A 13,764-nucleotide genomic window follows, 5' to 3' on the forward strand; every position below is an offset into this window, starting at 1 on the left:
CATTAGATTCAATGTAATCATACAGGTAAGACATCTTTGGAAGAGAAAACAAAGGAAAACTCTAATGCTGTTATTCAAACTGTTGTAAACATCCACTGCAGTTTACATGCCAACTTCTTGGTCAAACTTACTGCTGTACTGAAGTTGTGAGCACTCACGGTCTTATTTTAGGGACAGTATTAGTGCACTCTCTTATTGTTTTACCTACAGGTAAAGTGGAAGCTAATATGGCTCAACTGTGAGTTTACAACATATATTATCGTCTTGCTAATTGTGTTGGACCTATTTTTAGTGAGCGCACTGATTCCTTGATACAAAAATAAAACCATCATTGTCATACTCCTAATAAACCATAGTTATCCTTTAAAAACACTATTATTTAAAAAATTATTCTGTAATAATTATATTATTGGAAGTAATGAAGAAAATTTTTAGTGTAGTTAAAGAAGGAGCTGTGCTATTTCAGTATATAATTCCATTGCAGAACTAATATGTCCCTGATTTAGCACTGTAAATGGTGGAGTGAGGCTATTATCACCGCAGGGAGGTCTTGACTTGTACATTCAAGAGTTAGTAACTGCCATTCTCTTTATTGAGCAACACAGAGAAACTCTATTTAGAGCCCCTTAACATCCTCCGTTTTTTCCACGGGGAAAATAGAAACATCACCACACTGAGAGGGGATGGGAAGAACCAATCAGTCAACTCCCAGGCACCTGTCCAGCAGCAGCTTAATTGAGATGGGTTTCAATGACGGAGCATTAGGTTGCCTTGACATCCTCAGCTTGGCGGTAATTCTATGTTGTTTGCCAGGCGTGCTGCAAGCTACTCACGTAATTGTGACCACAGTCATTCTGCCCACTACCTTAACAGTACGCTGACCTGTGATGTTTTATCACATTAAGGCCATTTGTCATGTCTGTGCAAATCAATCTGGTTCAGAAATTTAATCTGTGAGTCTGGTGGGTCTTGGACCAAGGGAAACCTGCAGCAGGTTTAACTGCATTAGTTATGTGCGCCTATTAAAGTTTAATGGTCATGGATGCTATTATATGGTCCTATGCTTCTTTTAGTCTGCTATTATTGTGTACATGTGTCACCCTGTGATGCCCTGCAGCCAAATGTTCCAAAGAAACACATTAAGGAGACATTAGAGAGTCTTTGTTTGGCAGGTGCTTTCTTTCAAATGCCTTTTGTCCATTTTTTCTTGCCGTCATGAAACATGCAGCAGTTTCTGGCTCTTAATGCAAGAATTTCTTTAGCTTCATTAGATTGAGCACTGTGGCTTCTTATCTCATGCCAGGCGCTAATACTTAGAATAAAGCTTTATTGTTACTGCACAGCCATAATCGCTGTAATTTTTCTACTTAATATGCAAACACATTTGCATTTATTTGACAGGTACTGGTCTTTAGAGTAGCAAAGCCAGGCGAAAGTAAAATTTCAGCAACACCATGATGCTTTTTTTTTTCCTCTGAAGTCAACCCGAACTTCTCCCCAAACCCATATTATTTCTGAACAAAATCATAACAGAGTGTGAAATTACCCTGAGGCCTTTACTGTCTGTGTTCTGGGGCTGAGCAGGCATTTGAGGGCACTGGTGCATTCTGAATGGCTGCATGCTGGGCCTGTGCCATCTCTGGGGATTACACGAATTAGAATAAGGTTTGCCAAAGATATCCTGCAAACTGAAGAAAATTAACACAATAAGTGTGTTTTGCTGAGTGGATAGTCCAGAGTGGATGAGATGTATGGCAAGCAGTCAGGAGAATGACAATACATGACAATAAAGCGGCGGCACACACAATGAAAAAATACACAGCTTCTAAAGCGACTCTCATGCTTGAAAAAGCCAATCAGGGGTCACACTGTATGTAGACACCTTGCTTCCTTGTGAGGTAGCAGGTGGTCTAAACATAACTACTGCACTCTTCAAATGTAAATGCAAATAATGATTATACTAACTTACAATTGAGTTTAAAGTTTGTCATTTTTGTTTAAATAACATATTTTAATTGTCCAATGGCATTGAAATATCTTCCTTAATAGCATTTCACTGCTGGAAAGATGGTCTTTTCATAAAAATGGGATGTCTATGCTGTAGAAGAATTCATATACTTTTGAAACTGGTGCTATATACTGCAGTTACCAGAATTCACTGCACTGCACGGGACTAATAAACACTCATACTGGTGTGTAGCCTAATGCAAGTTGTCCCTCGGAAAACATGGCAGCCAGCTGGTAACAAACCATGTTGTATTACGGTTAAAGAGCATACTTAAATACTTTACTGGAAACATTTTAGTCAAGAAACTGGCAATGCAGCCACAGAATCTTGGTTCAAATTTGATCAGTGCTGATTAGTTTTACTTTTTAACTCTTTTTTTTCAGCTTCAATTTCCATAATACATGGCACCCACTCCCTATTCACAAACTCTCATAATATAGCTAATTAGTGCACTAAAATATGTTTCTGAAGACATTTTAGTTGATAAATGAGCAATATAGTAACAGAATCTGAGTTTATAATGACAGTATATAAACCAAATTTATAATTAGTTTATATCATCAGTACTGCCTAGTTTTACAGACAGATCTGAGTTTGGTCTGACTTTTAGAGATAAAGAGAGAGAGACTCTCTTGATCCACTTCTATACTTTTTGTGCCAGTGGTGGCACACAAAAACAAGAAAGTATAATCTGTAAGTTTTCGCTGACAAATCAGCAGAAATATCTTGGTGCTGGCAAGATATAAAGGGTAGTTTGCCTCCTTTCTCTTTATATGTACTACCCAAAGTGTTATAATACAAAGCTGGTTGAAAATTGCAAAGTAACCCTTAGAAATAAAAAAAAAAGTCCTCAGTCTTTGCTGAAAGTTAGATGAGATGTTCAAGTCTGCTTTCATGCCTGCACTTTAAAAAAGAATCCAATGGTTCAACTTTTTTTTAAAAAAAAAAGGTAACATTTTACATTGAACTTTTTAAGTAGTTCCAACTCAGGCAGTATTGAATAAATCCAATGAGTTTTTTATAGTCCGACAAACCCAGTTAGGGTAGTGCTACCAACATGATTTTATTTGCTGTGCTTGAGAAGCTTATTTAAGTTCAGCCAACCTAATATTACCAAAACGTTGTGGTGATGTTTACTTGTCAAATTGTTTTATTTAAGTTTTTCTAACTCATTTATTTTTTATTTAATCCTTCACAGTATTGTCCATGGACATTGGTACCTTAATATTTTTAAGCAGTAGTAAGTAATTTCACTTAAATCAGAATAAATAACGCATATCAGTTTCAACTAGATATGAAGCCACAACTAGTGGGTCATTAGCATATAGGTTCAAGGACTGGACAAGCTAGCCTGGCTCTGTCAAAGGTAACAAAATCCAACAACCAGGACCTCGTAAACTCATTATTAACACCTAATATATATCACATTATCAGTGTGTTCAATCCATGAAGTTAAAATTCTGAGTTGTAGTTTTCAGGGGGTTACGTGGCTGACTATTTCCCGAGAGTTTTCGTTAGCAAGTAATAGTGAAAAAAAGGTAGCAAAAAACCTCATAAGTGCTGGACATCGCCTTTAAGCTAAACAAATTAGCTGCCGACTTCATATATAACAAACAGACGGTATTGACCTTTATGTGAAACTTTTGGCAAAAAGACAAATTGTATTTCTCAGGATGTTGAACCACTCCTTTTATAAAACGCTTCTATGGTTACATGTACATGCATGTAGAATATCTCAGGTATGATATCTGTATCAGGGCCAACTCTAGAATCTGACATTAAAAAATGTCTTTTAGTTGGTGGTGCCATCTGTTGCCAGTCTGAAAAAGTGTGTTGAAAATATTTTGATATTTGTCTTATCGTCTCTGTTATATTTTGAATTAACATTCTGCTCATATTTCCCATTCAGACAATAAACCTCTCAGGAGGTAACTGAGCTTGCAGCTTTTACAAGCGTATACCTCATAAAATAATTTCCCTTAATGTGCCTCAGTGAAATTTGAGACAGACATGATGAGAGCATGCTTTGAGAACATGCATAATCTTCACCATCACGCACATACAAATAGAAACCTGCCACTGTGAGCTTTTTGGAAAAGCTATCTTACTGTGCTGCAGACCTAAAATTAAAAAAAAAGGAAACAGACAGAGAGCAGAAGGCTCGGGGGCTGATAAGGACTGCCACTGGTATTGTAGCCAAGCTAATTAGCCAAAAGGAAATTGGGCTCCAGTCCATATCAGTTAGCTCCAGAGAAGCCAATCTCCCAGGGACCCCTCAAGGTGAACAGCCATGGTACTGGCTGCCTGACATCGGCAGCCATGATAGCTGAGTGGGTTCAAGTAAAATTTGGAGGCAAATGAAGTATCCAGTTTTCCCCATAGCAAATGTGCCAGGAAGCTAGTTTCACTTGGTTACAGTCATTTACAATTATACTCTGAGGCCAAACCTCTGCAAGTATCATTAGAGAACAACCATATGGACGTTCAGCATGGGGCTGCACTTTCTCAGAAACAACACTTTTCGTTTCCACATGTGGTTCAGGCAATTCATATTCATTTTTCGCTCAGACGCAGTTATTTTATTCAGAAAATGTTATGACACAACAAACTAGCAAACAAGCTAAGGCCACATGCGGGAATAAACACTCAGCGGGTGCTCAGTACTGATGGGAAGACTCTGCTTTATTCCTTCCATTATAATATATTTAATTTAGTTTAGTTTATTTGCATGTACATGAAACTGAAAGAATGAAAGAAATGCTAATTTTGCAAGTGAGACAAAGACCCAAGGGTCTTTTAAAAACACTTCACAACAAAAGGAAATTTATGTATTATGCTCACAACTCGTGACACAAGTGAATTGGACATCAGTAACCGAATGATAAGACTCTGGAAGCTTCAAGACACTTGGGGAGGTGTGTGTGGGTGGGTGGGGGTCTTCTTACAAAACATGAGCTGCAAAGTGAGCTTTGGATATCAAAAATCTCAACACCAAAAGAAAAACGTGAATCAATACGGCTTGATCAACAAGCCTTTCAACCCCCTGCAGACATACTGTAGTCATTTTTGTGTCATGGGTGAGTAAATATTGTACTTCTTTTGTTTCTTGAAGGATAGAAAATGCGGTGTTGCTTTGTAGTTGGATGCACCTTCATGTCAGGTCCTGATCCAGCTTGGAGAGCACTCTCCCTTGCAGCTATTCAGCTAAATTTGGACTGTGGCAGAGGCATTGTGGAACAGCTGTAACTCAGTGCTTCTTGGCACACAAACCCCCGAGAAGTGCTTGTTAAATGAATTCATTTAAGGGAGATAGACCAGCTTAAGATGCACAATAAGGATCAGTCCTTGTTTTCTAAACCTCACCAAACAGCTGAATATAAATGCTGCTTCCACTCTGGAAAATCCAATATGTTGGAAGGCACACAGGGCAAAGCTGTATTCATGAACTGTGGAGCATATATCATTTCAAGCATCAAAGTGTTGACATTTTAATATGTGTCAGAATTTCACATTTTTCCCTCCAATTTTGGGTTTGTGCAAGGGTAAAGACGCATGCAGGTGCAAGTTACAGAGTGTGTGGTCAAAAATAATAAGGTGTTAACCTCGGGAAATGAATTGAAACTGAGGAAGGATGGAGCTCTGCCGCAAACATAGACAAAGTAATTGGATTGTGACAAGTGAGCTGTGGTAATTCCAGGAATTTCATAGCTCTTTTTCTATTCCTTGTGTTATTTCCCAGCAGCACAGTCTAATAGACAGGACATGATTACTGGTCATGGATGGCCAATTCATGCTTTACTGCACCTGCAGACACCCCCCCAACAATTGGAACAAATGGACCAGCACTATAGTTTATTATTATTCATTTGCAGTGCAGCCTTTCCAGTAGCATTCTTGTGAATGAGGTCAGCGACATATTACTTGTTTGTTCAGCTCTGCATTTAATGTGGATATTAAGTCGTTTTTTTCCGGTTATCGCCTATACTCGTCCGAGGTTTATTTGCTCTACATTTACACAGTATTATGTTCAGTTTCACAAATACCCTCATTCGACACCTCAAACACCACCACAGAGTATGTTCAGGTGCTTCCACCTTGATTCAAACACTTATCTGTGTTATTATTCATTTTATAATAAGTATTCGTTTCTGACAGCCATGAGTGATAGTTGCTATGTGCTGGTTACACATTCTGACAGCATGTGGAGGTGGGGGTGTATTCAGTGGAGCCCCGTCTCTTGTCTCCTCCAGGAGATGGAGCCAGTTTGCCAACTCTCTCTGGTTTCCTGTGTCTCATTTGACATTGGCATGCTCTCAAATGCATCTCACAGGGATCATAGACTTGTTTTCTATTTCTATTATAAGATCCTTTAGCTGCAATTAAGCCCGTGAGGCAAGCAAGCAGTCATAATTGAAAATTGCTGCACAGTAGAGGTGTTTGTTAAGTGACTGCTATTTCTGTCAACCAGTGCACATGAGGTCCAAATGTCCCTTTACCTTGCTTCTGAGTTTTATTGGAATGTTAGTTTCTTGGCTCCTGGCAGGGCGGTAGTCAAGATTTTAGAAATGGTGAGATCCAAGTCCCTTCAGGCTTCTTACCAGCTTTACAAAGTTTGGTCCTGATACTAATAAGAATGTATTTCCATCTCTTTAATTAATTTAGACTTTTAGCCACAATGGTTGAGTACTGTTTACATTAAAGGCACCGTTAAGATCAGTTGAAACAACAAAAGTTTAAATATTAAACAAGCTTTAGGGGTGAGGGAGTAGACACCTGTCAGTTATAGAAATTTGGCACCAGTGGATTTGATTTGAATCGGTACTTGGTAGTACCCATATAGATACCATTGTGCTTCATTTGGTACTCAACCCTATTAGCCATACTAGCACAATCTGTCTGTTGTTTGCCACCATCTCTTGCGTTCATGGCATGCGTCATGATTTCTTTATAGATTTTGACCTGAACAAAATGGCTGCATGGTCACTCCTCCTCTGCAGCCACGTTTAAATGGTGTATAACAGTGATCCAGAAACAGTACAGGACCTCATGTTCCCTCTGACAAACAAGTCATTATTTACTGCAAAGCACACACAAAGAGTCAGATGGTTGAATGGCTGTCCAGGATTCAGCCAAGTTTTGGTGAATCAGAGCATATTGCAGTTCTCAATATCCTGTAGGAAACTAATGTGGCACGGAGGTTATTCAGGTTATTTTCAGATGCCTTTACAATGTCTAGCAGGATGTGTGTTTGACTGGATGCCCGTCTTCTCTATCTTTTCCTAGATGTTTACATTTGAAAACCCCGACCTGGCTAGCTCACAGAAGTTGGCACGAGAAGTGTTTACAGACTGGTAAGTTGACTTCCTCATCCCAATAAGGCACAAGCCATCACTCTCCAGTGTCAGCCGCAAAAAGCACCACCAACTCTTGCAAAATAGACAGTAGAGCATAAATTCAGACTAAATTTAGCACAGCTGACAAAGAGGTAACTGCTAATATCTGTGTCTTTGTCAAAGATGGTTTTGAGTGAAAACACTGCCAGGAATAAAATTCTTTTTTTTCTTTTCTTTTGAGGCATTTACTCTAAACAACCTGGGATCAGCGAAGTTTATAATTGAATAATGTAATCTCAGATTGTTAAACCCCCTGAATTATACCAAGGACCTCAGAAGAGCAGTAGCTACTGCCCCGCTCATGAAAAATGTCAAAACCATCCTTAGACTACATAGTTTATGCTTTGTTAATCAAAGTGTGTTTGGTACTAAACTCAGTGTTCAGGTTTGAATGGCTGTCTGTGTTTGTTTTCTGTTGTTGTTCATAATCTCTGCCTTTCTTGATGTCTGGCAGCGTTCAATTACTTTCACACCTGTCACAAAATTAGATGACTCCTTGTCGGAGACGACACCAAGCACAACACTGCTTCTGTTGGGCCGTCCATGATCAGCATCTTCCGCTGATGATTTTACGCAATTACATTTCAATCAAGGAACGCATGTGTGGGGCATAACTGAAAATTGTCACTGATTAACATAATTCCTTTTATTGAGATTTCATCACCCTAGAGCGCCAGCAAACTAAGCTTACAAAACTGACTGCGCAGTCAGAGCTTCTGGGGTGAAATACTCCTTAAACTACTACAAAAGAAACCAACTTAAAGTGGATTTAAAAACATTTAGAGAAGTTCAGTTTAAACCACCTGAGCATAGTGCTCTTGGTAGACCAACCAGTGCTGTGAAAGCTGAAGCATGCATAGCGTTCACTGTTTGCTTAAAAGGGGCAAACGGCATCAGAGGACACAAAAGGCAAAGACTCTTCCACGTCACTGCACAACATTTCATGGGAAATATACCTTGGATTTCTGAGGAGGGACTTAACCCCCGTCTCAGTCTCTTTGTTTCTTCCCCCCCTTGTTAAAAATTTAAACAAGGCTGACAATGCCTGAAAAGCTCAACCTACCATGAAAGGATAGAAAACACACAAGAGGAATTTGAAAGCGAAAACCCAGAGAGAAATTGCGAGAGAGAAAAAAAATCTCCTTTGTGAAGGAACTACACGTTAGCTGTGTGTATAGTGTGTGGTTTTGTGTATGTGCGGGAGAGCAGGGCGGTTGTGTGTAGAGAGGAATGGAGAGAGGGAGAAAAGTTAAACGGTTTAAAGATGAGACCTCACCTCCACAACTTTCCAATAAAAAAAAGGATTCGGGAAAATCAAAGTTGTTTCAAGCTACACTCGTGCACTCTTACTGAAAACATTACGGATGTCTTTGTTTATTGATCCAAAAATCTTATTTCACAATTTGATAAGTATCCAGTCCTACTGAACAAATACAATAGGCACTGAGTCAGAATACCTCAGGTCAGTTACTCAACCTGAGAGCATGGAAATAAATATAGAGGATCCTGAAAGTCATTGAGACGAGCCCCTAAGCTGTGCTGTTTGAAGACCGTGTTTGATTTTTAAAATCTGCCATTTCTACTTTTCTAATCCCATTAGTCCTTGGATTTTTAACCACTCACTTGACACTTGGTGAGTAGTTTTTTTTGTTCAATAACTAATGTAGTTTTATTTGAAGTACTAACCCTTTGAAACCTGGATCGACATCAGTTTTCTTGTACTGTATATGGATGCTTTTCACAAAGCTATTCAACCCTTGAAACTTGAGAGCATTTATTTCTTTGAAAACAATGGGGAAATCAAAGACAATGACCAACTTGGCAAGAAATGCCCCTCGAATTTCAAGAAAATAGTAAAAGGTGACAAGAGAATTACCTCAAAATTAGTTGGAAAAAAAGGGAAGAATGGTTAGAAAAATAGAAAAACAAATAGGGAAATATGAGAAAACTACATATATATATTAAATATATAGGGAGAAATATCCAGAAAACCATATTTGTAATTTGTATAATTTTATATTATGTGTGCTTATTCTTTTTTAATATTTTTACTAATTTCTTGCCATTTTTTGGGCCATTTCTTGTTAAGTTGCTCTTTGCCTTCTCCCCATGTTGTTGAAAGAGCTCAAACCAATTGGCCCAGGTTTCAAAGGGTTAACAAGCATATGTGATCAGGGGCCATATTCACAAAGCTTCCTGGTACTGAGAGTTGCCCCGAGTGACCAAATTCTGAGAAAATTCTTAGATTTATGACATTTAAGAATGTCCCCTTAAGTTTAAGACTAATAAAAATTACTCACAAAGCATCTTAGCCCCTAAGAGAACACTTAAGTTGAAAAAAACACTGTTAAGAGCAGGGAGGAGGACCTTTAAGAGGCTAAAGAGTTCCTCAAGCAAAGGAAAAAATGGTGGAAAGACAAAAAGGTATGAGAAATATTCTCCAAATGCTGGATGAGTTAATGACATGCTACAGATTAGCTGTTGCAAGAATAATGTTCAATCTTATTTGAGGTGTACTCACATCTCCCACCCAAAGAAATAATGATATAATGCCAGAAGTAAAGTGATGATGGCATATTTGCAACTGGAAAAATGTTACAGTGCAGCAGTGTGATCACACAAACAGCACTGCTAGTCTCATATTGAGACACAGTTACATACACAAACATATAATTTCCTCTTGGTGTCCAAACCTTGCAGGCTCACTAAATGACATACTGTATCCATGACAACCAATCACATCTGTTAAAAGATTATGTCATACCTAGCGACAGGGTGAACCTCAACTCCTCACAAATATAAAAGTTTCTTTTCAGTCCTCAGCTGGACTTCTTGCAAGATTTTTTTAGGTTAAGTTAGTAGCTCTCTGAGAGTATTCTCAGTGAATGTTTGTGAATATGGCCCCAGGTATTTAATTTGTTTTATTTTGGATTTCCACCATTATACAGCACAAATGTTGCAGCCAGCCTATTTCCTGAATTTTATATCTAAAACTCTCCATCAGAGTCTACTGGAGAGAACAATAACTGTAAATGCAAATAAAAATTTATTAGAAGATAATAAAAAAAAGAGTCCATTCAGTTGTAGTAATAGGGTTTGGTATCTATAATGTAAGTCTTGTTAGTAAAATATAGTACCATCAGAAGCAACATTAAATCCAAAAAGTGCAAGAAAGAGATGTTGTGCACAGCAGTAAACAAACATGACATTTCATTGCTTTTCTGTTTATGGTCAGTTTTTTGATATCAGGAATTTAGAGTTTTTCCTCTAATGCTCAGATTTGTGGCCTTATACTTGTTATATTTACCATACTTTAAGTCTAAGGCAACATTTAGGGACCTCCTACCAGCCACATTTTAAAAAATAAATAAAAGAAGGCATCCTGGTGGACTTGGCCTAACAGAAAGTCATTAAATACACTAAGAAGGTTGGTTTTGATTACATTTTCAAATCACAGACTGAACTTAAGAAGTACACTCAGTAGAGTGCAGATCCTCGCCAGGTGTCCACATTCTGGTTGCTAAGTGGTGGCGGATCTCAGCTATAAGACAATTCCAGCAGACGCACTGCAACGCTTTTCAGGAACGTCCTAGAGGGCGCTGTCTAACCCGAACTGTCTGTGAAATAAAGATACAACCAACAAAATATGAAAGTCAGTAAAATCAGGCAGGCAAAACACTCCTCTGAAATGCTCCAGGTGTGGTATGACAGTGTTTGGGGAACAGAATAATACCAGTTCACAGCCATGGCAGCCAAATCGCTGTGCTGCTGCGCCGGTAGAATCGTCCCACGCGGCTTTGTAACAGTCAGGATGGCAGCAAGGATAACAACAATGGAGATTTATTGATCTCATATTGTGCCTAATTTTAGGGAATCATAACATATCAGATATGTAATTAGTCTGCAGATTCTTCGCTTAAAAGTGAGACCACACTTTTCTATAGAAATCTTCATTTATCTCTAGATAAATGAAGAGTCAGCAATCAATGGCAGTCTGAAACAGTCAATAAGACAGTTTTTTTTTTTTAAACCAAAAAAATAAAATAAAATTGTGATCACCGCAACCATAATAGATCCTTGAGCATTCAGTCATAGATGTACGCACAAAATGTTAGGCTGACTGGTCCAGTACTTGATTAGCAAAGGACAACTAGATACACACACATGCATGCGCGCACACACACACACACACACACACACACACACACACACACACACACACACACACACACAGACACACACACAGACACAAACCAAACACATTGTCCCCTCCAGGCCTACACCTGGCAGAGATAACAATGCAGATACACAACAGGACAACATGCACCTTTACATCACATAAAAAATCTTTGTCATGTTGTCCTGTTAGTGCTTTTCATACCCTGTTTTCACTGTGCTGTCTGCTATCTCCATGCTCTGTGTGAAGTCCCTTAAAAATGTGAATGTCTGTCGTCAATATGACACCAGTGTAACCAAAATAAACCCCTTTTCCTAATTTATAAGGCAGTTGAAGTAAATGTTTTTACAATGATCTGCCTGATCCCTGTTACATTGAAGAGATGCAAATACATGACCTGTTTTATGGTGACTTTCTTGAAAAGTTCGTGATCCAGTCAGCTTTTGTATTGATTACGTCCACTGTGACCCACTGATCAATCAGGGGCACCTTCCCTACTCCCTGTGTATTGATTACCATTGTGTGCCAGAGGCATGATGGAAGGGTTTCTGTGATGAAATGAACACTGCTCCATTGGCAGCGTGTTGCATCTTAGCCTGTATTGACCTCCTCTTGTAGAGGGAGTGTAACTGTTTTTAGTAGGCTCCCTAAAATCAATTAAGAATCTTTGGTTACTTTCTAGCTTGTGGGTATAAATGAAAGCTGCAGTAAGATCCTGTTAATGATACTTTGTCTCTTATTGCTGACTGATTTCTTTTTATATTAGATTATATTTTAAAGTATTGATGTCTAAATCTGTTTTGTGATCATACCATTGAGTTGGGTTTTAGCCATTAGGGTGAGACTGTAATGGCTCTGATGCAGCAAAATCATGCCAACAATAACAATGCAGGGAAACAATAAGCCATGGAATAACAGGAACAAGGTCTGAACAGAAAAAAAGGTGCAACATTTGTTCTGCAGACGTTCATCTCAGTGCCTGTGGTGGCTTTATGGTGCCAGTTACCTCAGCTTCAGGCTGGATACAGTTTCAAAGTCGACAGCTCATCAGGATGAATGACAAGTGTTGGGGCATGAACTTGCCCCGTCGAGGGTTGGGGGTTTAGAAGGGTATATTTCTGCCTGAAGGCGAAAAGTTGCATATTGTAGCTTTAAATTTAAATTGTACCTTGTCATTAATGTGTTGCGGGAGTTCAGTGCCCTCTGGTTGCATGAGGACAATTTAAAACTCATTGCATCAATTTAGAAATTCATCATCATAAATTAGACATTTGTTACTAGATCCATCAACAATTTTATGTTTGTTCATTTTTTATCCAGCAACATTAATGTCCTCTATATTATCAGTATATGCAGGATGTGAACACCTGAACCATCTGTTGCAATCCTATTCTGTGGTCCTGCAACAAGCAGTAACTTTAAAAAGTTTCAAATTTTAAGTTTTCAGACTGTTGTGAGAAATGTCAACAGTATGGTAATTTATTTTGTCTGTGATGTTCTCTATTGAATTTCTTATTGTTGTAAGGAGAAGCTAAGGTTTTGTGTGCCCCACATTTATTTGGGGGCAATACAGAGACTGGACAAAGAAATATGTATAAAAGGGATGTATAGTTCTTTGTGTTTGGAATAGTTGTAGACTTTTTCCTGTGTTTGATGTTTGTCTTTGTGAAAACATGACATGTAGGTCAAGTAGAGACAGAACACGGAGAGTTTTCTGCTGATTTAAAAAAGACCTTTACCTGCATACACTTGACATAAAAGCACAACCTCTGATCCCGATGTAAAGAGCTGCCGACACCGAGATTCAAAAGAAAAGATGAACTTAGTATCACACAGGGAATCTTTTCATCCAAACTCAGTCTGAAGTCTCTTCTTTTTCTACCAGTTGTATCTAATTGTAAACACAGGAAGAAAACAGGGGAAACATTTTTAGTAATGCAATATTTGCATATATATATGTGTGTGTGTATATATATATATATATATATATATATATATATATATATATATATATATATATATATATATATATATATATATATATATATATAGTTTACGGCTGGGGCAACACGTCAACATAATTGACGTTATCGATTTCGTGAATATGTTGATTCATGTGACATGCATCGACTTGTAATGAGAGTGTGAGCAGCGCCAGGCATGTTGTTTTGTTTCGGCCCTCATGT

The 13,764-nt window shown here is 38.3% G+C and overlaps 1 long non-coding RNA gene across 1 annotated transcript in view; it reads left to right on the forward strand.

Moving 5' to 3' along the window:
* Positions 1-13,764, forward strand: part of LOC148188850 (uncharacterized) — a 111,658-nt gene that overhangs the window by 24,031 nt on the left and 73,863 nt on the right. The window contains exon 2 of the long non-coding RNA XR_015777152.1: positions 7,292-7,359. This is a non-coding gene — a long non-coding RNA (uncharacterized LOC148188850). The remainder of the gene's footprint in view (positions 1-7,291; positions 7,360-13,764) is intronic.

Source organism: Plectropomus leopardus, chromosome 8 (genome assembly GCF_026936395.1).
Source record: "Plectropomus leopardus strain MGB_pleo_1.0 chromosome 8, ASM2693639v1, whole genome shotgun sequence".
Lineage (NCBI taxonomy): Eukaryota > Metazoa > Chordata > Actinopteri > Perciformes > Serranidae > Plectropomus > Plectropomus leopardus.